This window comes from Antechinus flavipes, chromosome 4, assembly GCF_016432865.1.
Source record: "Antechinus flavipes isolate AdamAnt ecotype Samford, QLD, Australia chromosome 4, AdamAnt_v2, whole genome shotgun sequence".
NCBI classification, from domain to species: Eukaryota; Metazoa; Chordata; class Mammalia; order Dasyuromorphia; family Dasyuridae; genus Antechinus; species Antechinus flavipes.
The window spans coordinates 443,164,028-443,191,325 of NC_067401.1; the positions used below are offsets into that span (position 1 = coordinate 443,164,028).

At 36.1% G+C, this 27,298-nt stretch overlaps 1 protein-coding gene across 4 annotated transcripts in view; it reads right to left on the reverse strand.

Annotated features, from left to right (window-relative positions):
* TTLL7 (tubulin tyrosine ligase like 7) overlaps nucleotides 1–27,057 on the reverse strand; it is a 354,831-nt gene extending 327,774 nt beyond the window's left edge. For all 4 annotated transcript variants that reach the window (XR_007953864.1, XM_051999183.1, XM_051999182.1 and 1 more), the window contains exon 1: nucleotides 26,951–27,057. The gene's annotated coding sequence lies outside the window, so the exon portion shown is untranslated. The remainder of the gene's footprint in view (nucleotides 1–26,950) is intronic.
* Between the last annotated feature and the right edge of the window lie 241 nt (nucleotides 27,058–27,298).

A 27,298-nucleotide genomic window follows, 5' to 3' on the forward strand; every position in this document is an offset into this window, starting at 1 on the left:
TTACCTGGTGAGGCAGCAGGTACTCTGGATAACAGAAAACAGACAAATTTATCTCCAGGGCTGCCCCTGGGCAGCCAACAGCTAGGAAGAAAGGAATCCGGAGACTACCCCCCAGGGCTCACATGAATCCAATCTATGACACAACAGAACTTGAATATTTTCAGGGCAACTTTACAATTTAAGGCATTGTTCAAACTGAATTTTACTTTATTTTAGTACTTTAATAAATATTTCAGTAACATCTTTGTTGCACTGAAAAAAAACCGAGTCTGTCCCCATCTCTAAGACCTAGACAGTTCTTATTATAGTTCTAACCTGCAACCCTAAAAATTATATTGCTCGTCTTTTTCTAGCCTACGTAAGTGGGATCCAAGCATCCTTCTAATATGTTTCTTTAACATAAACTTTTTCTAATTAAAAACTGCAGTAATTCTGATTCAAGATGGATGACCTTAGTAATTTAATATAAGAATTTAATGAATACCGCCTGTATATGCAACATAATGTTCGGTGCTATTTAAGAGACATTTTTTAAGGCTAAGGGGCAGTCCCAAAACAAGTAGTTTAATTCAAGTTTAATTGGACACACTGAGCAAAAACTCAAGACAACTTCATTAAGTAAAAACTCCTGTGCAGTACATATGACAAGCAGGCATCATTGAGTAGGCCCTGTGTTCACAACTTTGTTCTTTTTTTTTTTTAATTTTTATTTAATAATTACTTTATATTGACAGAATCCATGCCAGGGTAATTTTTTTTTACAACATTATCCCTTGCACTCGTTTCTGTTCCGATTTTTTCCCCTCCCTCCCTCCACCCCCTCCCCTAGATGGCAAGCAATCCTTTATATGTTGGATATGCACAACTTTGTTCTGATCACTCTGAACATAATACTTATTTTGCTGAAGTCTAGAGACAAGAGGCAGCATGTGCCAGGGGAGTCAAACTAGCACCTTAACCAACTTCTCCCTTCAGAACCTAAGGAAGACAGCCTAAGACCCATAGCCCAAGAATTAGATTTGATCCCGTGTCCTTAGTTATCATCCTAGGAAGCAGCTCTTGTGGAGATGCAGCTTGGGAACTAGCCTGACAGGGGCTATAGCTATAGCCATTGGAGAACTTGAAAGGGAAGTTCTTGCCTCCAAATACTACAAACCCTGTCAAATGGTTCAACTTGAGAAATATGGAAATGACACAGAAGCAGCAGAATTACCATTTGCATTACTGCTCCATCCTAAGGACCACAGGTCTTCTGCTGACTTGCAGCTGAAACCTCCCCATTAGATTGGGAAGTCCTTTTTAAAATTCTTACTGCAGAAGTACAAAAGCAGGAGAATTCACAGAATGCATTCAGGAATCAGAGAAGACAAGTTTGGCTGGAGTTTCATTCTTGTGTCATCTTGTAAGCCCTTTAATTCCCTAAAATCTAGAGGGTCTGCCCAATGTACTGATGGTGTAGGAGGACTCTTTTGTGACATTGCTACAGAGGGGTTTAGGAGCAAGCCATGGTCTGACTTGATCTATGAAGGTCACAGAAAGAACTAAGCACAAAGGACTGGGGTAAATGGCAACTTCTTCGTGTTGGTGTAGGGTTGGACCCTGCTCCCACCTAAGAGATGATTCAGGTCAGTTCCAATGGTCTTGTGATGAAGAGAGCCATCTGCACCAGAGAGAGACTGTGAGGACTAAGTGTGGAACACAACATAGTAGTTTCACTTTTTTGTTGTTTGCTTTTTGTTTTTTCTCATTTTCTTTCCTTTTTAATCTGATTTTTTTTTGTGTGTGTATGCAGCATGGTAATTATGGAAATATGTATAGAAGAATTGCATATGTTTAACATATACCGGATTACTTGTCATCTAGAGGAGACGTTGGGGGAAGGAAGGGAGAAAAAATTTGGAACACAAGGTTTTGCAAGGGTAAATGATGAAAACTATCTTTACATGTAGTTTGAAAATAAAAAGCTATTTAAAAAAGAAAAGGGGAAAAAAAAGGAGGCCTACCCTTGATATTAATGTATACTGACCAAAGCAGTCCTTCCACCCAGTCTTACTAAAAACAGTACTAAAGATTTTACAATTCAGTTAGAATCATAATCCTATGTATAAATCCTACCATATTCCTAATTACTGTAGTCTAAATTAATGAGTTTCTACCATTCATTAACAAATGACAATCATTGACCTGTAACAGCATTTTAAATACAAACTAAATGTGTCGATATTTTTTAAATGATCAATTTGTTTAAGATATGTAACCAAGTATTAGTAAAATAGTTTATGTTTTAATTCTTTTCTTTTGAAATTAATTGGAAGGAGAGTGTTAGGTGGCAACTAAGTGGTGCAGTGAATAGAGCAATAGCCTGGAATCAGAAAGACCTGAGTTCAAATCTAGCCTCAGGCATTTGACACTTACTAGCTCAGCTGTCTGACTCTGTCACATGTCACTTAACCCCAACTGCCTCAAAGGAAAAAAAAAAAATTATTTTAAGCCCTCAAAATGATTAACTTGTGAAACAGACAAATGCAGACATTAACAAACAAACAAAAAACAACCCAACAACTTGAAAAGCTTGGGGGGAAAATGATAATTTGAACCAAGGCTTCCTTCAATTCCTGAGAATATCCCTTCCAAAGTCTTCTAAATTTTTCTCCACCCCCACTATCCTATCTCATTGCCACCTAATTATGCCAAACTGCTCACCAAACTGCCAGTTACCCAGAAGAACTACTAAACTACACAAATTTTAAAATATACTTGTAAAGATGAAAAGGCAGGTGTATGTGCACCTGGAATGCTCCCTGCAGTTCTATTTACTTGCACCTCAATAAAGAACAATAATAAATTTCAAAAAGAGCCAGAAAACTATGATTAAAATAATCAAGGGGATGGAAGGGCTGCAACCAGAAGAAAGACAAAAATTAAGATTCTTTAGCCTTGGATAGATGGAGGCTTAGTGGATACAGATTTAAGATCTAAAAAAGTCACAAAGGCCACAGATACAGTAAAGGGAGGTATTATTCACTAAATCCCAGACTACAAAGGGCAGTTACCCCATCGAAGCCTGAAGGCAAGAGTCATGGAACTAATAAAAGAACTGCTTTACATAGCCCAGAGCAAACCGATGAAATACACTACACCAAGACTGAAAATATATACAAGTATAAATACACACATACACACATACACACACACACACACACATATATATATCAGTGCAAGTGTTCAAATAATTCACACATAACAAGCATACTCATGTCTCCCCACCCTAAAAAGCACCAACAACCTCCCCATGACCTTGCCAGTTACTCAAGCTTCCATCCCATCTCTCTTCCCTTTCACTGCTGAACTCCTGGGAATTATCTATCCCCCACTTTTACTGCCTAAGGCCTTCCCCGTCTCAATTCCTTCCAAACTTTTTTCAATCCCACCATCCCATGGAAGGACTGTCTCAAAAATCAACAAACTTCTTAATCACAAACTCCAATGGCCTTTTATCTGTCCTTATTCTCATTGAACTGTCCAAAGCCTGAAGTGTCCAAATCCACCCCCAGCTACCCTCTCTGCACACAATTTCCATGACACATTTTTTGCTCTGAACTTTGCCACTGTTTTACTCTCCTCCTCACTTCCCTAAGAGGAAATGTTGCCCCAAGTTCTTGTCCTAGTTATTAAGTTTATTTCTCCTTTTTATACATTTTCTTCTTTGGCAATTTCATTCACTCCACTGGTTTTAATTGTTCCCTCTAAGCAGACAGTAAGGAAATTTATATATCTATCGTGCCTTTGGCTTTCCCCTCGAATTCCCATTTCACATCTCCACCTGCCTACTGGACAACTCTACATGGATGTGCCAAATGCATCTCAAACTATACATACACAATACTTAAATCATCTCAGTGAAACCTTATTCTTCTCTTCTGTTGATGATACCACAATCTTCCCAGGCACTAAATTTCAGTCACTTTAGGTTATTCTCCCTCTCGACATGCAAGTCCTGTAGCCAAATCCTCTCCATTCTACCTCCATGACACCCATCCATCTTCTTTCTCCCCACTCACACTGCCACCAGCTATATCACCTGCATACTAGCCCCAGCCTTCCCTACCTCTGACCTCTCCCCTCTGTGGCCACCAAAATAGCCCAGCCCTTGGGATCAGAACATCATCCAATGGCTTCAAAATGACTATGGATAAGACACCAGCACTCTCACTTTGGCCATTAAAAGTCTGTCACAATCTCATTACTATCTACCATTCTCGGTACTTCTTTCATTCTGCATATTCCATTAAAACTCAGCTACTAAGTGATCCCTACACCCAGTATCTGTGCACCTTAGTGCAGGCTATGCCCCATGTCTCGTATGCTGTCCTACCTTTCCATCCCTCTACTTCAAGGATTCAGTCTACTGTCACCTCTCCTTACTTAGCTTTCCTCATGTAGCCCAGCTCCAGTATTCTCATCCTCCTCCAATTTAACTGGAGCACTTTCTCTCCTTTGCTCATATTCCACTCCATATATCTTGTAACAGATAAAATATAATCTAATATATACAATATAGGCAGGGACTGTGTCATATTTTCAACTTTGTATCCCTGTCACTAACAGCATGTTATACACAGTAGGGATTTAAAACTTACTGAAATCAATCTCATTTTAAAAAAACCATTAAGAGGATGTTACACCACTAGCCTCTGCAATAAGAGTCGAGAAAGAGATTAAAGGAATTAGAGTAGGCAATGAGGAAACCAAACTATCACTCTTTGCAGATGATATGATGGTATACCTAGAAAACCCCAGAGATTCTACTAAAAAGCTATTAGAAATAATTCATATAATTTTAGCAAAGTAGCAGGATACAAAATAAATCCCCATAAATCCTCAGCATTCTTATACACCACTAACAAAATCCAAGAGCAAGAGATACAAAGAGAAATTCCATTCAAAATAACTGTTGATAGCATAAAATATTTGGGAATCTACCTACCAAAGGAAAGTCAGGAATTATATGAGCAAAATTACAAAAAAGTTTTCACACAAATAAAGTCAGACTTAAATAATTGGAAAAATATTAAGTGCTCTTGGATAGGCCGAGCGAATATAATAAAGATGACAATACTCCCTAAACTAATCTATTTATTTAGTGCTATACCAATCAGACTTCCAAGAAAATATTTTATTGATCTAGAAAAAATAACAACAAAATTCATATGGAACAATAAAAAGTCGAGAATCTCAAGGGAATTAATGAAAAAAAAATCAAATGAAGGTGGTCTAGCTGTACCTGATCTAAAATTATATTATAAAGCAGCAGTCACCAAAACCATTTGGTATTGGCTTAGAAATAGATTAGTTGATCAGTGGAAAAGGTTAGGTTCACAAGACAGAATAGTCAACTATAGCAATCTAGTGTTTGACAAACCCAAAGATTCTAAATTTTGGGATAAGATTTCATTATTTGATAAAAACTGCTGGGATAACTGGAAATTAGTATGGCAGAAATTAGGCAAGGACCCACACTTAACACCACATACCAAGATAAGATCAAAATGGGTCCATGACCTAGGCATAAAGAACGAGATTATAAATAAATTAGAGGAACATAGGATAGTTTATCTCTCAGACTTGTGGAGGAGAAAGAAATTTGTGACCAAAGATGAACTAGAGACCATTACTGATCACAAAATAGAAAATTTTGATTATATCAAATTAAAAAGCCTTTGTACAAACAGAATGAATGCAAACAAGATTAGTAGGGAAGCAACAAACTGGGAAAACATCTTTACAATTAAAGGTTCTGATAAAGGCCTCATTTCCAAAATATATAGAGAACTGACTCAAATTTATAAAAAATCAAGCCATTCTCCAATTGATAAATGGTCAAAGGATATGAACAGACAATTTTTAGATGAAGAAATTGAAACTATTACCACTCACATGAAAGAGTGTTCCAAATCACTATTGATCGGAGAGATGCAAATTAAGACAACTCTAAGATATCACTGCACACCTGTCAGATTGGCTAAGATGACAGGAAAAAATAATGATGAATGTTGGAGGGGATGCGAGAAAACGGGGACACTGATGCATTGTTGGTGGAGTTGTGAACGAATCCAGCCATTCTGGAGAGCAATCAGGAATTATGCCCAAAAAGTTGTCAAGCTGTGCATGCCCTTTGATCCAGCAGTGTTTCTATTGGGCTTATACCCCAAAGAGATACTAAAGAAGGGAAGGGGACCTGTATGTGCCAAAATGTTTGTAGCAGCCCTGTTTGTAGTGGCTAGAAACTGGAAAATGAACGGATGCCCATCAATTGGAGAATGGCTGGGTAAATTGTGGTATATGAATGTTATGGAATATTATTGTTCCGTAAGAAATGACCAGCAGGATGAATACAGAGAGGCTTGGAGAGACCTACATGAACTGATGCTAAGTGAAATGAGCAGAACCAGGAGATCATTATACACTTCGACAACGATATTGTATGAGGATGTATTCTGATGGAAGTGGATTTCTCTGACAAAGAGACTTAACTGAGTTTCATTGGATAAATGATGGACAGAAACAGCTACACCCAAAGAAGGAATACTGGGAAATGAATGTGAACTATTTGATTTTTGATTTTCTTCCTGAGTTATTTTTACCTTCTGAATCCAATTCTCCCTGTGCAGCGGGAGAACTGTTCGGTTCTACAGATGTGTGTTGTATCTGGGATATACTGCAACATGGTTAACATGTATGGGACTGCTTGCCATCTTGGGAGGGGGGGAGGAGGGAGGGAGGGGAAAAAATGAAACATGAGTGATTTCAAGGGATAATGTCGTGTAAAAATTATCCTGGCATGGATTCTGTCAATACAAAGTTATTATTAAATAAAATTAAATTAAAAATAAAAAAAAAAAAGAGGATGTTACACAAATCAGGGACAATAACTCTCACCTTCTGAGATGGTCACTATCACAGAGGATATGTGTGATGCAGTTTGATAAAATACCACTTAAAACTATTCTCAAAAATAGAATATTGGGGCAAATGGACATGACCAAAGGTGATTGTCATTTTTTTCTGAATCAATGTAATTTTAGGCTAATTCTTTTTGAACTTACTCCATGTGTCATTTCTTAACCTTATTTTTTCAAAGATTTCTACATTTTACCAACATTTGTTGTTTGTTTTGCAAGATATTCAAAGTCTTTTTCCTACTAAGCTTACACTACACTTCCTTCCTCTCTCAAACTCCCAAGAGCTCCAGGGAATCTGGGAACACACCAACTCCACAGGTCCTTCCCAACGATGGAGTATGGTCATAGCCTCTATCCAGGCATGTCAACGCTATACAAATGTCTCCCGTGTGCCTCTCACATTCTTCACACTAGATCCATCACCGTCATATACTAGCTATTCAATTTCTTTTGACACCAAAAAGATATCAGTAGAGTTCTCAAGTCAGTCAATCTTTCCTAATCTCCCACTCTTATAAGCTGAACAGCTCATCATTTAGTAGGAAAAAAAAAAACATGAGTATGTTATAGGCATTGTACATAGATATTGTTTTAGGTTTCAGGATTAAAAAAGGTTTTAAAAAGACAATGCCTAGGATATATTCATGTTTATTCTACAATATGTCTGATTAATGTGAACATGATAAATAATAAATGCTAGCTGAAGTGAATGTACTACACTGAACATTGTAAAAAAAAAAAATCAATCCACAAGTATTTATTAAGTGCTTTCTATGTTCTAGGCATCATGCTATGCACAAGAAACACAAAGACTTTCAAGGAGCTTATACTCTAATGGGGGAGACAAGTTAGTTAAAAATGAAATCAGTGTTTCTACATCTACTCAAATTGAAGTATTCCTATAAAATAGATTTCAGGGACTTTTGAATATAGTTTTAGTAACATAACATATATAAAATGTATATGTGTAATATAATTGTAGATATTACAGGACTGAAAAATATTATATAAATATAAAAAGCATTCTTTAAATAAATCTGCCATCTTTGTAAAATAAGATCTCTCTTCATACCCTACCAAAAAATCCACTACATTTTACATGGACAATTTTTTTTCTTTTTTATTAGCATGAATTATTTTTGTTGGTTGTGATTAGGAGATTCATACCTCACTTCCAATTACATGGGAAAATGGCAAAATCACAATATTTATATAATTAGGAAAACAAAACTATTTGGTATCAATTATAGAAATGCATTAGACAAAAGTTGGCATGGGGCTAATAATTTTCTTTCCCATGCTTTCCTATCCATTTTTTTTTTTAAAGAGAAATACCACTACTTACAATTATCCTGAAAAAAAATCATTATTTTAATTTTCCTAATTGCAATGGAAAAAAGAAAAATATGAGAAGCATACTTAAAAGTTTAAAGTAATAAATTAATAAAAATTTAAAGTTAATAAACTACATTAAAAATAGCTCTGCTCTTACCCCTCTAGTAACCACCAGCATCAAAATTCTGGAGCTCTTAAAAATTGACTCTCCCCAAGACAAATCCAGAGCAGAACATATATTTTAAATATGATAAATAATCATACCATAAATTATAATTATACATTCTTCTGGTCTTTGTCATAAATTAACTTGAAGTTGAAAATAGAATTGCCACAACTATAATGTTAACACAAAATAAATGCACACTTAAACAAGATGGAAAAGTGGCTACATTTTTAGAAATCAACCACTAGAAAAATTATATTAATTAGAGTTTCACATCCCTTTAGAAAAAAAAAGGCATTAGTTTTATTTTATTCAATATGCTCCTTTGATGAAAATAAAGTGTCTGAAAATCTTGGTGACTTAGCTCATTTTACTTTTTGATCTAAAAAACTACTCCATATCAATTCTAGTGTACATGAGATCAGTATTAAGTCTGAAACACAAGCAATATTCCAGGTTCTTCACTGCATCCCATATATATGTTATGATGGTTCTTTTCAGGTTGTAAAAATAAAAACTACAAATGTCAAGTCAAGGACAATAATGGAGGAAAATATGCAGTAATGTAACTAAAGAAGAATATATTTAGCTTTCTGCTTCTCAGTCAAGGCTGAAAATAACTCTCAACACACTACACTATACAAACAAGCTCCATTTGCAAAGGAGAAAAAAATGAAGGCTCCTATCATGTAGCTCTAATATTATAACATGGAGAGCAGTTAAAATTCCTTTCTGCTGAAAATGATTCTCATTTAGACTTAGTCAAAGGCTACCCTGTCTATTACTAATTCTGAGGAACACCAAAACAGTCTACTTGGGTAGGTTTTTTCCATCATTCCAATTTCCAGTCTTATCAAGGCACAGACATCTGCTCTAACTCTTAAGAACATAGAATTTTTAATTCTATTTATATATTATGTTAAGTGCATAAATATCTTTAATATGTTTTTCTCTATACAAATGAGGTTTCATATTTATTTAGGGACTACTATTTTCTCTAGACTCTGCCATCACAAAAGGAACACGTATTGAATGAGAACTCTCCACTCCTCCCTCTTTTTTTTTTTTTTTTAACTTCTCCATGTGATCAATTAGGTTAGAGATAAAACTAAAAGAAAAAAAAATCCCTTTCTCTTCCCAGGAACAACTTCAAAGAATTATGATTGACCTTTATTTTTTTTTCCTTATTTTTCTCCTATCCATGGACTTGAGGATCATTTCAATAGTAATATGAAGTTTAATGATTTATAATTCTCAATTAATAATATGTCATATAGCTCTTTAAAACTTACAAAATCATTTTTACAACTCCCATTTGATCCCCTCAATAGCCCTATGAAGTTGGCAGGGAAAGTTTCATTACATATTTTACAAAAAAGAAAACCAAAGATCAGGAAAACTTGTCCACAATTAGATGACAGAGCCTGTATATTAATTCTAAAGTGATCCTAAATACAGCTTTGAAAAATTTATTTAAATTAACTTGATCTACCACATTTTAAATTTTAAAAATAAAGATTTAATATATTTTAAAATACGCTTAAAATACATGTTTAAAAAGATACCCATTGTCCTTTTCCCTTACCAGATTAAAAGTATCTCCTCTACTTCTACCCCCCCCAAGATAGTTATTTATTGATGAAAAACAAAGGAAGAGTGCTGAAATCTAATGAATTTCCACACAACTGGCACCCGAATCCCAGGATCTGAGTTGGAAGGACCTCAAAGGCTATCTATATCAAGTCTAACCCATACTTGCACAAGAATCCCCTCAGCAACATATCAGACTAGTAGTCATTAGCCTCCTCTTGGAACACCTCCAGTAAAGGGGAAATCAGTACCTCCTTCTAAGCAGGTCATTCCACTTTGGGATAGCTCTAATTGTTAGGAAGTTTTTCCTTACATGGAGCCCAAATCTGCCTCTCTGCAACTTCCACCCTTAACTCTCCATAGTATCAATGTCACAGTAACATCTCAGTTGACAGCAAAGAGTGTGAAGAGCCCCAACAGCAGTTTCAATATATAATATAACAAATGCCATATGGGGTCAAAGTCAGTTGGCGCACGTAGCCCAGAGTCCTAATTAACAAGGGAGAGTACCCTACACTAGTGAGACAGAGGGCACAGCATTTAAATCCTTAAAAAAAGGTTAGGGATTTATTCAGAATAGCACTTGATTTATCTCTACTTTGTAGTAAAAGATTATGAATAATATTTATTATTCTCTGAATCCTAGACACTGAACAGGAGAGACCAGAAAGTTGGGATAACTCAAAACCTGCAATAAGTTAGAACTATTTGTGGTTTGATTAGTGGTTTTTTCATGTTTTGTGTACAAAATATTGAAATATCAAATCACTATGGTAAAATGCGTCAATTCAGTTTTCACTGTATTTTTTTTTCCTATCCTTACATTTGAACACAAAGGATATCACTTTTGAGTAACTGAATGTTCTCGATATGCTGCACTCTAAATCAAAAATAAGATTGTGTAACACTACAGTTCTTTTTATTATTATTAAAACTTTTTTTTCCAAAACATATGCATGGATAATTTTTCAACATTGATCCTTGCAAAACCTCGTGTTCCAAGTATTTCCCACTTCTTTCCATCCCTTCTCCTAGAGGGCAAGTAATCCAATATATGTTAAACATGTTAAAAATATATATTAAATCATATATATATATATGTGTGTGTGTATATATACACACACACACACATATATGTATGTATATATGTATATAATTATCTTGCTGCACAAGAAAAATCAAATCAAAAAGGAAAAAAATAAAAATAAAATAAAATGCAAACAACAAAAAGAATGAAAATGCTATGTTAATACTAAAGTTCTAACGAAAATTTCTTTGTGATGCTGTAATCTATGTTATGAAACTTTTTGGTACACATTATCAAGCCTTTCATTTTTCATCAATTATAATGCTGTAATATTTTAAATTTTCAGATACAATTTGTTTACAACTTGGAAAAATAAGGTTAAAATATGGTTTGAAGTGGGAGGGGATCAGGGGAGAAATCCTATGTATGTATCAAAAATAACTGCATTGCCCTGTTTTTTTCTTTGACACATTTTTTTAAAGGTTGGAGGGATCACAAATGGATAAAGTGAGCAAAGGCAAAGAAACATCCTGATGGGCTAAAAAGGTTCTACCATTAGAAGCATATGACAAATTCTTAAGTCATAACTTTGAAGTTAAGATCAAAGGTAAACAAATGTTGGAGAAAAACCTAGCATTAATCTTACCAATTACAAGGTGAATCCATTCTCTGTGCCTTTTTCCTAAATTTTTCCCTTCAACACGATTTGCACATCTCTAAAACTGAGTAAAGAGGGCTTTGCCATTCTATGATTACAATTTGATAGCACATAAGCAAAGGTAAAAATAATTTTTAATTATCCATATATATGTAGATAGATACAACATTAATGCCTAACAAATTTAATTCATATTTGGAATAAGTCAGCAAGTATTCAATGATTGCCAATAATACCTGCTAGGTAATTGTATATAATTTATATTTTCATAAAACATTATTATAAAGATTTAACATTATTTTTGCATAGCTGCTTTCAATTTGAGATCCCAGAGAGTTGCCAAGTCCTATTTACTCCACTTTAGAGATGTGAAAATCAAGTTGAGGAGAAAAATGAAGGAAAAAGGCTAAGGGGAAGGTTGCCATGAAGCCAGCAGGCTCAGGCTAGGCTTCTTCTCCAACATACCCCTTCTCTTTGATGTTCATTTCTAGCTTCTGACCTCAGCACTTACCGTTGCTCACATGTCTTTCTCAACGGAGCCTCTTAGCTCATCAGAATATATGTACTTATTCATACACACAAATATATTGACATATATAGTAAAGTCAAATCAAAGTGTCCCACCTGACCACATATATACCATGGATAATACCATAAACTTAATTACAACAAGTCAACAAAATGCCCTCCAAGGATATAGAATATAGTAGGCTCTTACTGAAATTTGCTAATTGATTCCAAATACAAATCGAACTATGTCCTAACAGACTCAGACCCAAATGATAAATAACCACAGGATGTTAGAATCGTCATCAAAAATGTCCAGGATTCATTTCTTTTTTTTTAGAATACTTCAGTGTTCAATGGATTCAATTATACAGTTTCAAAATGGAATACATAATTGTGGGGGAGTAAACAGTTTTTTCATATCCTCAATCCCAGATGAGTTCCTTCCCCATCTTCCCAGATTCAGATTTGAATCCTAATAACATGGGGGTAACACTTAGATGAGCTATGAGAGAATTTTTAAGTCACAATATGGTGTAGTACACAGAAAGCTAGACCCAAGCCTGGCAGGATGCAGGAAGAGACAATTTCAAGGCTCACCTCTGGTACATTCCCCCTGACAGACCCGGATAGGTCACTTAATTCTCAATACTTCAGGCAACTTTCAAGGTTCTAAGCGTACAGCAGGTACCTCTCCTGCACTGGTAACAGAAGCATCTTCACCAAGATTTATTGGGCCACACTTGTGAATTCATTAATATATAAGAACTATAAGAATTAATTGGGGTTGGTACACCTGCTCTACAAGGTAGACTGGGACACCTAGAGGGTAAAGGACTTTAAAATCAGAGGATTTAGAGCTGGAGGGCTCGAATTATTATTGGGCCACATCTCCCCAATTTACAGATAAAACCCAGCCAGTCAGTGTCCAAGGCAAAGGTCCTGCCATGCTGTGCTCCATCTCTAAATCCATATGCATATCTTCAACTTTAAGAAGCATCTGGGAGATAAAAGGTTTCTCCTTCTATAATTAAAAAAAAAAAGTCAGTCAACAGCATTTATTCAGTACCTAGTTTGCAGAGTTTGCAAGCCATAAAAGAAAACAAAGATTTCCATTAATATCCTGATAATTAGATAGCTAATACACAGTAAAATCACACTTAAACTCAGTGCCGTTAGTACTTTTTAAGCATCTCAAAAATATTCTTTCAACAAGTGTTCAGAGACACAGAAAATGAGGAGACAATCTAAAGGATTTATGAAAGCTCATAATACATATATTATTATTAGAGTATTCAATACGAAAATCCAGGAATTCTAAATGGAAAACATTTTTGACCAATCAAAAATCTTTAATTTTCTTCTTATCTTGAATGTATCTAATCACTCTTCCACATCATAAGCTCCATGAGGGCCGGCAGTTTGTCTTAACTAAATGTTTTCTCTCCCTTAATGTTCACCATAAAGCTCTACACTTTGTAGACATTTAATATATGTTTGTTGCAGGTGCACAGAGCTAAAAGATACCCATATATCATCTGAATAAAACCTCCCCATGACCATTTTTATAGTCAAGAAAACGGAGACCCAGCAAAGTTCAGAGTCCTCTTCAAGGCCACAGTTCTAGGACCTAGAGGAGCCAGAATTTGAGCTCAGGCCTCCAATTCCAAACATAATATTCTTTTAGTTACATCACATTAAGCTAACTTTAATGAAAATGAACATTTTCAAACTAACAGAACTATTTTACTAAAACATAAATAAGACTTCATTTAAGAAAAAAGATATGTAGAAAATCTTAGCTGTAATCATCACAGATCATTGTCTTCTTTGTAAGTATTTTAGTGAAAAATATAGCAAAAAAGAATTTAGCACATTTAATTAAATTCAAAATATTAAAAAGTCACAAATTATTGATTTGTAGGAAAAGACACTAAAATACAGTATTTGCTTTTGTTAAAAATCCTTAAAATATACTTTGAAAAGGAGCTCTTTTTTAATTGATAAATATTATATACTTAAGCCCCATTCCCACCCCCACCCCCCCCAAAAAAAACTAGCATTATTCGAAACTCTGAAACTGTGAAACACTAGAAGCTTTCCCAATAAATACAAGGGTAAAGTAAGGATACTCAATCTTTTCCACTATTATATGACATACTTCTAGACATCCTAAAAAACATTAAAATAGAAATTAAACCCAAACACTGACAAAAAGACAGAATAATTTCTATTTGCAAATGATGCTATAGTTTACTTGAAAAAAAGTAGAAAAAATTTAAAACAAAATTTTAAGCCAAATATTTGCATATAAAATAAGTCCACAAAAAACTATCAGCCTTTCTATACTGTAATAGCATTAATCATGAATAAATGAAAGAATGAGAAACTATATTTAAAATAACTATTAAAGTACATAAATATCTGGAAGTTAACCTATCAAGACAACAAAATACTGTTTATAGCGTGGACCACATTGATATAATAATAATAATGTCACCTCAATAATTTAAAAAGTTAATGATACCAAGCTACCAAGGGTTACTTTACAGGTCTAGATAAATAAATGTCCAAATTCATTTGAAAAATCAAAATGTCTTAATTCTCAAGTAAAATCTTTTAAAAAGCAGGACTAAAAGGAGTATTGCAAGATTTCAAACTACACTGTAAAAGAATAATGAAAACTATTTTTAAAAATGGAAAATTGAAACAGTGGAATATTCTAGATAATGAAGCATTAGAAACAATTAAATTTGACAACCTAAGAACATTACTTACATAAGCTACCAAAGAACACTACATACATAAGGAAAGACTCCATACTTGACAAGAATTGATGGTAAAAAGTTTAATATTTTTGGCAGAAAATCAGTTTTGATAATTTTCTTACAGTATATATATTCAACTTTCAAATAATAACTAAATCCAAGAATAAAAATCAGTATTTTTAATTAAAACAATGGAAGAAGATACCTTTTGCAACTATGTCTAGTAGGCAAATTCTTAATCAGGATAAGGGAATCAGATGAAAAGAAAAAGATTTCTATTTATATAAACAAAATAAATGTAACTAGAACTAGAAGGGATCATCATTAAAATGTATTGTTAAATATATATTCAAAAGATATGTAGAATTAATATATATAAAAGTCTAAGAACTACTACTTAGTATATAAGTGGTCAAGATTATAAATATTAAAAACCTAAATCATCAACAATACTATGAAATGACAAACTGCTAAAAACATGAATACAAATTAAAACAATACTGAGGCTTTATACACACTTCACAATATGGAATAAATGACAAAAGAGTAATTCTTTTTTAAAAAAAAGTCAGTGTTTGAAGTGCTATGGCAAATAAGTACACTAACATACTATCAGTGGAACTGTGAATTTGTGCAACTTTTCTGGGAAGAAAAAAATTGCAATTATATAAAAAAGTTACTAAATCATTCATACCCTTTGATCCAGCATATACATCTCAAGTGATAAAAACATAAATTCCTACAATTATGAAAATATTCATGGCAGCACTTGCCTAGGAGCAAAAAATTACAATAATATCACAAAATAGGCACCCATCATTTGATAGTGGGTGAAAAAAAGATGGATTTTAATATAATCAAATATTACTCCATAAAAAACAATGTGAGGAATTCAGAGAAACAAAGAAATGTCCCATATTAAAGTGAAATAAGTAGAGCCTAGAAAACACTATACATAAAATGAACACCAACATGAAACTGAATTATTTTAATTAAAAATACTAATGACACAACTTGGTCCCAGAGAAAATATAATTAAATGAAACTTCCTCCTTTCCTTGGAAATTGGAGATAGGGGAGAAGAGATAAAAGGACAATGAATAGAAAGACTGATTACCCATCCAACTGGGACTACTGACTTTAACTCTTTGTTTTTGTTTTAAGGGAATAAGTCTCATTGAGGAATATTACTAGAAGTGGCTGATATAGAAATACAAGCAGTTCAAGAAACAAAATTCAAAAGCATGCTGTGTTGAAGACACAGACCCAGATTTTTAAGACATGGGTTCAAATGTACTTTTGACACTGCGTGTACAACCATGGAAGAGTCATTTAATCTTTCTGACCTTTCATCTCTCATCTATAACCTGGGAAAACCAGACTCATACTACCCAGATTTCAGGGTTGTAAGGAGACTGAAGTGGGAAAAGATCTATCAAGTGTTTTATTAAAAGTGCCATAAAAACATCACCTTCTAAGTCACATCTTTGTATCCTTTTAAGGTTTGCTAAACACTTTTCCCACAACTTATTCACAAATGAAATTAAGGATCCTTGAGATTATATATAAAACTTAGTCAATGGCAAAAAATTGGCAAATGGACATTGCCACAAAAGTCACTTGCACAGTCTCATATAGGGGACCCAGACTTTGAAGTCCAGTGTCCTGACTCCAAGCACCACACTGAGCTATCACTGGTTACTGGGCATCAGGACCAAAGGCTGTACGTAAATTGCAAAGCTATGTATATTTGTAAAATACTGTTCTCACCTAGTATGTGAACCTGCCATGACCCACTTTTATCATAGAAACGTCTTTATTTAGAGTCTCCAAAGATATTGGAAGAGCCTGATGTGCCATGGTCAAGAGAGATAAACATGGTTAAACTGAATCACCACAAGAACCGGAATATTTAGGGAACAGCAGTAAGCCTTATGGAAAACATACTTTGGGTCTACATAAATATAAATAAATTTAGTCAGAAAGTGACTAGATATAAAGAATAATCTATAGGTGTTTACGTCAGAAAAAAGGATGAAAAGAAAACCTTTGGGGAAACCATAACTAGGTAAACAGGCATCCGGTGGGAAATTGTTGCTGGGGAGATACTGATGGTAACATACAACCATCACTCTCAGGAGGCTCACAGGAGGTAACACTCTGGAATACCCACATGCTCTGCCTCTAGCTACTCTTATCTCCAGCTAGTGCTATCTCTCTGCCCTAGGGTTCTGCCCTCTAGCCAATCTAACAATGTGTCTCCCCTTTTTCCTCTCCCCTTTTGACTGGTCTCTATTTTAATATAGCTCTACTGATACTATTCCCTCATTTCTCTATACAAACCTCTGAAGACTTGTGTTATGTGATATTTTAGAGTTATCTGGACTGATCTCACACCCAAATGAAATACACCATGAGATAATTAGGCGAGACAAGCAAAATCAAAGAGGACTTGAGAAAACAATCCAGAAGAGCAATTCATGTACTTCTAAGGGTCAAAAGATTGTCTCAGATTGAGGAAGGAAAGAGAAGCATAAATAGGAAAATAGGAGAGTGTTGGGCACACAGAGATAGCAGAGTAGAAGCACAAGGGTCCTTAGCAATGTGGGAGAGTCATGAAGGCACACCCTCCAAGCAGAGGGAGAAAGGGCCCAAAGGTTTCAGTCCAAAATGTTGACATCTCAATACACACAACAAAAACAGCCTGTCAATCACAGATTTAGAGACCACTCATTTTCTTAACAAGATAAAACAAGATTTTGAAATAAAGTAAAAAAAATGACAATAACTATACTTAAGTATAAATTTCATTTCTTGTGAGCTGTTTAAAATCCTATCCATCAAATGTCTGTAAACTAAGACTCCTCCTCCTTCTTTGAGGAGCAAATGAATTGCTAGTTACATTCTCTTAGTCTATATATTTGATATGTGTATGTTTGTGTGTGTATATTTATATGCATGTATACACACACAATCCATATCACAAATCCATTGTTAGTTTTGGAACCATGAAAACATCAATTTCAATAAATTTTATTCCATTTGATTCAAGTATTTATTAAGGTGTATAGAAGATGGTATTTATACCTAAATATGCATAATATAAAAAACAAGAAAAATTAGAGAAGTAAGGCAAGAAGTGACCACAAAATATATACCCTAAGGCTCAATGGGAAGTAAACAAAAATATCTTCTTTAAAATCAACAATGTAGGTAAAGGGAGGCAGAAGAGGTACTTTATACATTAAGAAAATAAAATTCATGTGAAGAAATATAGGAAAGGAGGTAAGGTTAAAAAATGAAATGTAAATAACTATGATAGAGATCATTTTAACTGAGGATTAGTGAAGAAATATTAGTTTATCATCTAAGCAGTCTATATACCACTGGGAAAGAAAGAGGACACAGGTTAGTTCAGGAAAATATCACTAGTGTTCCATATTTTAGCAAATCTATGATTATGAAAATGTGTGTGTGAGAGTTCTCTCTAACACATAGAAACTAATACTACTGACTATAATTATAAATTATCATGCTTCAAAAAGTGAAAAAAAAAATCAACAAAATGTTTCTAGACCTGATTCTCGTGTACATGGAGGAATGAGTTGCTGGAGTAAAGATAAAAAAAACCTTATGGGAAAATGACTGTTTCACCTTAAAATTTGTAGTAAGGGAGAGAAAAGTGAGAAATAAATCTGTCATATATAACCTAAATATTTGGAGAGATTATTTCACAGGTTTATGAGAAGAATAAATAGGAAGCCACGAAAAAGAAAACTATTGAAGAAGCTAGCCCAAGAGAAATGGGATCACTCTCAAGAATGAAATTCAAAAAAAACGAGAGAAATGATTTTTATGAGCAAGAGAAAAATTCTCTGAAAAGAATACCATGGAAACAGAGAACTTACTAACCCAGATTATAAAGAGAAAATGACTGTCAAAAATATAAACCTATACATATCCATGCATACATAATGAAGGATTGATGCAAAAATGTGTTATAGTTCTATAAGACTTCTTTTCTAAGAGCATCAATATCAGAAGAGGTCTGAAATTGGTGGAGAAAGGCAAAGGTTTTTTTTTTTTTTTTGGTTTTGTTTTGTTTCATTTTGTTTTTAAGGAGGAAAAGGGCTATCTATACCTGTAGAGAGAGAAAGGAAGGCTCAAAGAGGCCAAAAATGCTACTTGAGATAGATGAGACAAGGCTAACAGACGAGACAGAGGAGAAAGAGGCGGGGGAAAAAAAGAGTAGAGCTGCCTATTTTACATTTGATTTTCTCTAGAAAAGTAGTAGTCACATACAAAGAACACAACAGAAGGAGCAAGTTGGAAACAGAAAAACAAAATGTTCAAAGAGATAGCAAAAAAGCACCTTACTGCCCTTAAAAAATACAAGTCACCCAGTTAATATGAACTACATCCCAAAGTAGCATAAGGACCAAATGTTGTTGCTGATCTGAGGGCCGGAACTGTAAAATATTATGGACAAATCAGTAAAAGGCTATGGGACTGGATGGCATTTAAGGTCCCCTCCAAGTCTGCATGTAAAAAGGCAAATTTTGTTTCCATTTTCACAAGAGAAAGTGAACTGATCTGACAACTAACAAAGTTAGTTAAAGGGACAGGTTACAGCTAGGAAATGAAGTGATTACAAAGTCAGCCTGCCTTAATCAACAATGGAAGATTCCAGGTTAATGGCATTTCCATTTTTAACAAGGTTATGAGGCTGGTTAAACACAAGAATGCTAAATAGTCTACCTAAGGTAAAGCCTTTATTATACAGTCTACTAAAAGCAAGAATTGTTTTTTTTCTATCACCAGCACTGAGCCTGGCGCCTAACATATTACCATGTAATGAACGATTGGCTGATTTTTGGACAAATTAGCCAGAAAGATATAGGCTAAAGGCAATAGCTTGTTAAGGTGATTTGGATAATACATCGAAGGAGATTCAGAATAGTTGCTAATGATTTAATGTCATTTTGAAAGGTTTCTAGATGATTGTCTAGGATCAATGCTTATCAAATTTACAAGTGACACAGCGAATTCATTGGATGAAAATCCAAAACTAAAAGGACGGAATATCGGTCTAAATATAAGAAAAAGAAATTTAACATGGATAAATATGTAAAGGCCTCCACAGGTCCCAAAAAAACCATTTCAGAAGATGGGAGAGTGATGTCTAAAAAGTCATTCATCTGGAAAAGATAGGGCTAAAAAAGTAAACAAATCACCCCCGTAAAATGACAGCCAAAAAATAGCAAAATTTATAATATTTATGCCATCTTTGGCTACATTAGAAGAAGTTCTATATCTAGATTTATAGGGAGATAATAATCTGCCTATCTTCTGCCATGATTAGATCAGATCTAGAGAAAGTTTTTTCTTTTAAGGTACCACATTTTAAGAAGATTATTAACAAGATGGAGAGCATCTGGAGGGACTAAGAAGGTGAAAAGATAAAAAAGGAAAAACAACATTGTTGCTACTAGCTTGTCTTGTCAGATGTCTAATTTACTTCAAAGGAGACTGACAAAATCTTGATCTCATTACAAAAGCCCACTCCCTTGAGTCTCATTTTTATAGTACATACATCAGACAAAACACAATAAATCAAGCAATAAACTTAAAACAGTTCAAAGGAAATAGAGAAACTCAATCTCCAGTCAATTTCTATTTCATCCATACCTGGGCAACAGAGAATTATGTCTATATACAAGCAGATATATGTAAGCTATAAGGATATGCAATATAAATAGGAGGTAATCTCAGAGAAAATGTACTGGCCATGGGAAAGAGCACATATCAAAAGAATAAAGGAAATATGAATGACAGACCATACTACACAGACTCAACAATGGCATGTTTTCCATGAAGAAGACTTCCAGGAATCTTTGGGAAAAGGAGGACACTAAGGAGTTTGCTTTCCATCTGTCTCTGAGAATCCAAAGATTCATGGATCAATGGGAAGGTACCAAAGATGAAAATCCAAGTGTTTCTTCTGTGTTCCTCTTTACTCAGATACCATATCCAAGATAAAAGTAATTTAAGGCCTAGTATTTCTATAATATAGTAGAAAAGACAATCAATTTGAAGACAGAGTAGTGAACTAGACTCACATTTTGCCTGTGCTCATAACCTATGGGACCTTGAGCGAGAGACTTCCCTTCTGTGTGAGTTCTAGTTTGTTTTTCATTTGAATTTGTCATAGAAAGTCAAAGGGATTTCTAAGGTCTCCATTCCAGCTTCAACTCCTTTGATCCCAGTTAAGCTAAAAGTGAAATAACTGTACAGCCCCAGCATCTTACAACCATGTGCAGGTGAGCAATAACTATAAGTGCCTCATCAGATTTAACTTGTCCAACAGAAATTTAGAAAGAAGCCAAGGCTAGCATGTGAACAAATATAAGGAAATGGGGGAGGGAGTTGGGAGGTTGGAAAGGGAGAACCAGCCTAGAAACATATCTATATATATCACTTGTCCACCACAACTGAAATATAGCAAGGTAGTACTTCAGGTCCAGTCTAAATTAATCGTGAATAATAAATATATGGAACACCAATTTAAATTAAAAGGTCAGGTTAAAACAAGACTTTTTTGTATAATAGGTCACAAATAAGCCATGACCCCACCCACCCCTTTAAAAATCTTTTCTACCTGCTGTCTGGGACAACCTTGTTAGTGCCGGAAATGATAAACTCTCCTCTTCAATGTTTAAGTAGGATTTTTTCTGTTTCATGTTTTCTTTTCTTTGAGGTGTGTAAGTTTTACTAGGTAGAGGTAACTTTAAATTACTTTGTACTCTGTTTTCCAGGTCACGGGTTTCCTTCTCTTCTTCCCTACACTATTCCCAGGACAGTTTAACTGCCAAAGACACAAGGGGTCCCATTCCTCTCTCCCTGAGACATTTCCCCTCCCCCTTCTCTGGAGTCATTCGGGGGATGGGGAGGAGCCAAGTCTTAAATCCAGCCCCTCTAGGGCCACAATTCCCCAACTTTACCCATTCTAAACAGTCTGAGGGATTCCTTTTTGCTTCTTTCCCCTAGAAACTCACCAAGGTCTTGTGGGGAGACCCAGGGAAGTGATCAGAAGAAGGAAATTGATCTGAATAGGGGGGAGGAAAGTAAGCCAGAAGTCTATCCATTAGTTCCACTGTCAAAGGTGGCAAGAGTGACTAAATAGGCTAAAGCTCACCTTCCCTCAATGTGTCTTCTGACACTGACCTGACTCTCACAAATGAAAGGAATTTAGGGGTAGGAAGAGCAAGACAAAGTAGAAAATGGGAGGAGGTAATCATCTGGTGAAAATGGCAGGATTGGTATTAAATCTACCACTTTGTCAGGGGAAACACAATTTAGAATAACAAAGGAGAGAGATTACAGGATTTAAAGCTAGAAGTAACAGAATCTAGCTCTCCCCCTTCATCTTACAGAGACCCCTGGGAAAATCAGCAGTGCTTTCCTATTATCTCAAGCAGCTCCCTGTCACTTACACTGCTTTGTTTTAACATCAACATCTTTCTAACATTGCTCTATATAGGAATGAATCAGTCATTGAAGAAACAAATGTTAATATGGTGGATGGCCATAGGGTACAACAGAGAATCAAGAAATGTCAGAGAAAAATTAGAGTAACAATTAGAAAAGGTGGTGAGCCAATGGTTTATTTAGGAGTGGGGAAAGCAGATAGACATTATGGGTGCAGCATTAATGTTCATGTAAGATTTAAAAGGCCTAGAGCACCAGCAAGATCTAAAAAATTTCATAGAGGATACAGATGGGCAGCAATCCATGCCAGTATACATAAGACAATTGCACTTTAGAACTGAAATATTTATGTGTAGGTGACCTCAGAGATCATCTAGATTCAACCCCTCATATCTCCTAGGTGAAAAATCCAGAGAAAGTTTAAATGATTTGCCCTATGGTCATATGAGGAAATATCGCAAAGCTGGGAAGGGAACATAGATGTCCCAACTCCAATGATAAGGGTTCTTTTCAATACACCATATTATCTATTCATTGTATCAAAAACAACAGTTTTGCTAGGAATAGCTTATCCTTGTGTCTACAATAAAATGAAGAACTTTTCTGTCGTGTTCCTTATATGTATCTTCTACAAGTCCTGGTAAGGATAGCACTCTCAGAATCCCTAACGGCATCCAGTGCTTGAGAGCCTGGAATAGAAGTCAGCTGAAGATAACTCTGGATAACTATACCCACATGCTCTTCATCTCAGAGTCATCAGGTCAGCCTATTGCCTAAATCCCTAGGTGCATGATGGCAGAAACCCAGGCTAGAATTCAGTAGACTCTTCCCCACTGATGTGGGAAGTATAAGGAACAAAGACCTGTTCAAGAGGAGGAATTTTAAGCCAAGAAGCAAGAATTGGAACACAAAGAATAAATATGATGAAATCCCAATTTATACACACCCCCACTTTTCTGATCCCTTCTGTTACTTCCTATAATACCCATCTTGAGGAATCTAATCTTATTCCTTTATTCCTCATCCAAATCTAATAGCACCTTTCCAATGCTAAAAACCCAATTACCACCACCCAACAAGCACACAAAAAAACAAGATGTTGTTAGAGAGGGGCTAAGTGATGGATCTGATTTATGGGTTTTCCTGCACCCAAAGGATTTTCCATTATGGCCTGGAAAGATTCCAGAAGAGTGCCTTGAGTTTTAAAGGCATTTTCTGGCTTAAAAGTCCCTTACTAAAAAACATCTATCATCGGATGGGAAACCACTAATGATGAAACGTCCTTAATCAATACACACTGTTAAGTCTACAACTAACTGAATATTAGAGAACTGCCTGGGTTACTTAAAGATTAAGTTATTTGTTTGAGCAAGGTCACAGCCAGTATATGTGGAAGGCAAGACTGGGATTTAGATCTTCCTGACTCTTGAGGCTGGTTCTCGATACCCTATCTGTACATGTACATATATATGCATTATAGAAAGAACTAAACTGATAACAACTTTTACTAGATATTTATTTTTTTAAAAACCTTATTAGGAATTAGTTGAGATCTAAGACAAGCTGCGAGATGGGGAGACTTGAGACAAGAAAAGACAAAGCAAGTTTTATCTACTTTAAAATTCTGTCCTGAATTTAGAATCTAAAACAATTCCCTATTGCCTATTTGATCAAGTACAAAATCTTTGACTTGACCTTCACAGACCTCCAGAATACTGCCCCACTTTACATATTTAAAGCTTTAATAAACTGCTTCTAAATGTTCTTTCTTGGTTTGCTCTTCTGTTCGATCAAAAGCCGACCCATTCTTTATTCTAAAACACAGCTTAACCCCCCAAGCTCCATGATCATGCATTTCTATAGCAATTTTTGTTTACATTCTCATCTGACACTTCTCTTCTGGTCTGGGTTATTCATGACCTTTTCATGTCTAATGTTTTATTCCCCAACTAGACTAAGATACTTGATATCAGAGATGTTTAGTTCCTTCATTGCACACTACCTTCCAATTAATAGACAAAAAAGACTTTTCAATAGATGTTATTAAAAGTTTAAACTCATATAGACATTTACCCTTATGCAAAACTATAGCAAGATCTTATTTGATCCTCACAATAACTGCAAGTTGGGTACAAAGGATGTATCCTTATGTTACAAATAGGAAAATGAAGCTGAAAAGTCCTTGTAAAGTAATTCATCCAAAGGTTACACAAACATTTAAGCACCTATCTGTTCAAGGAAAGAAGGAAGATCCTATTCTAAATTCTGAAGATACAAAGATGAAAAAAAAAAAAAAATGTGGTCTCTACGATCAGAGAGCTTACCTTCTCAGACATTTTGTGACTAGAACCAGTAATAAAACACAACTTCCCTGATTCCCAGGTTCACTGTGGCTCAAATGTTCTTGAGAGTACTCAATGAACAGCTGTTTGGCATAACCCTAAGATTTTCAATGGGTATCACCCAACAAGGAAGTAAGGTGTGTCTAATATCCTATAGCCAGAACTAAATTAAAGGATTCAGTATATTATAAGATGATCAATCCAATTCCCTGACCCTGGGACAGAAATTAGGTTAACAAGAACCTGCTGAGTTTTTCCTTGGGGATGGGAAGGATGAGGATGGTGAGAGAGTACTGTATATAGGTGTGTCTCTTTTAAGGGGAGGGGACAATTTCATTCCTCAAGGTGCCATTAAAAAGCTGGCCAGGGTGACAACTGATGGTACTATTCTTTATGACCGTGAAATTTAACTAAATTAAATAGCTGGTTAGTGGAAATAGAACCTATAATCCCTTAATTATACTAAATTAAAAAAAAAAACTGAGTTTGGAAGCCCTTTTAAACAGGGAAGTCTGCCCTGTAGTGTTTTAGCATATATTTTCTTTAACTTGAGAGTATTCTTCAACAAAGTATTAAAATATAGTTAAGAGGCAGGTACCTCCACTCAGATAAGCACTATTCCAGAAATAAAGATTCTTTACTACTCTAGCACAATACTGCATAATAAATTAAAAACTAAAAGAAAATCTATAAACATAATAATGGACAAAGAAAAATACCCTAAACACATCACTTTGTGATGAAGCAGCAGCTGGGGCCAGCGGAGTTCTTCACTATGGACATATGGCCAAAACAAATCAATCCTATTCCCAAAGGGTAAGATGATTATGCCTCAGAAGTCATCTAAGACACATCTTTTAACTATGGTTCTGTGTTTGTGCTTTTTCTAGTTTAGCCCATGTTATCCAACGGCACTGGAATCAACTCCATGGGCACGATTTACAATCAGGTCACTGTTCTCCAGATGCTAAGTTCAAAACTTCAGTAAGGAAAACTATTTTTGGAATTTTTTTTTTCTTTTTGAAACTTTTTCCTACAGTTAAGTGCCCACTATGCATTCATTTTGAATGATGTAATCTGGTTTTCTTTGGTAGAGGTGGGTAGATTTTGAAGTTTGTGTATGTGTTTTGCAAATGCCATGTAAAAAAGCTGATTTTTTTTCCCTTCAAAAGATGATCTGGCACAGTGGAAAAAGCAATTCTTCCGAAGTCAGAGAACCTGGGTTTAGACTGCAGTTGTATCACTATCTGCGTGACCCTGAGCAAGTCACAATCTGTTTCCTTATGTACAAGAGGAACAGGGGTTGGCTTAGATGACTTTCCAGTTCTAAATGTGATTTCATGATCAAACTTATTCTAAATTCAAGTGAATACGCTGAAGCACACTTTCTTAAAGATGTATTGCTGTTCAGAAAATGGTCTGCCCATTTTGTGCAAAGTAGATTGTTACATTTCCCATTATGTGACATCCCACCTCCAGCCTGGGCTCCAGTTGGTACAGCCCAGCCAAGAAATAGTCCTCTAAAGCAGAGGTCAAGAGAGACCTAACCCTTGGTACAGTACCACTCAGCATCTTTCCAATACTTCTGGCCAAAAATAAATGGCCGACCAAGAAGGCAGCAGCAGATTTCCTATCCAAGACCCAGAAAGAGGGAAGAGAAAGGAAGCCCAAGAGTTGTGCAGCCAGTGGCTGCTGCACAGGAAGCCCGGACCTGATCCCCGCGGAATGCAGAGCATCAGGATGGAGCAAGATGCAGCTGAGGACCAATGGCCAGGCCCGGGGATGCAGGGAGGAAGGCGTCCCCCGCTGCCCGGGCTCCAGTCCTCCCTTTCCCTACTTACCTCCCGATTCACCTCTCCGGCCCCGCCCCACCCAGGCCAGGTGGGGGAGCGCACCTGCCATCAAGAAGCCCTTCCCTCTGCGTCCCCAGCCGGCCACTCGCTCCCACCTTAGGACAATGTGTCCTGAGCGGCAGTGCTGGGGACGCAATGGGCCGCCCCCCGACGTCCCCGTTGAGGGCGGGGTCGAGCCCTGGGCCCGGCCTTGGCAGCGACAAGAGGATGAAGCAGAGAGGCGACGCCTCGCTTGGACCTGGGCCATGACTCACCGGAGAGGCCGGCCCGGGGAGAGAAATGGATGCCACCAGCCAGGCCGCCTCCTCCTTGGGGACCCCGCGGGGCCTCGCCCCACTTTCTAGGGCGGAGTCCGTCTGTTTTCGGAAGGTCCCTACCCGCCCCAGCGCACGCTGCGCCTTTGGCGGGGGAGGATGCTGCGCTGCTCCGCCCCGCCCGCGCCGGTCCCCTCACGTCCTGTCCGGTCCTCCCCGTCCAGCCCGCCGCCCGGCAGTCCCGCCGCCCGCGGCAGCCGCTGTTTCGGGCTCCGGCTCCGGGTCCCACCGCGCGCCCAGTCCCTGCAGCAGCTGGAGCAGCTGCTGCCCGAACAGGGGGCGGGGACT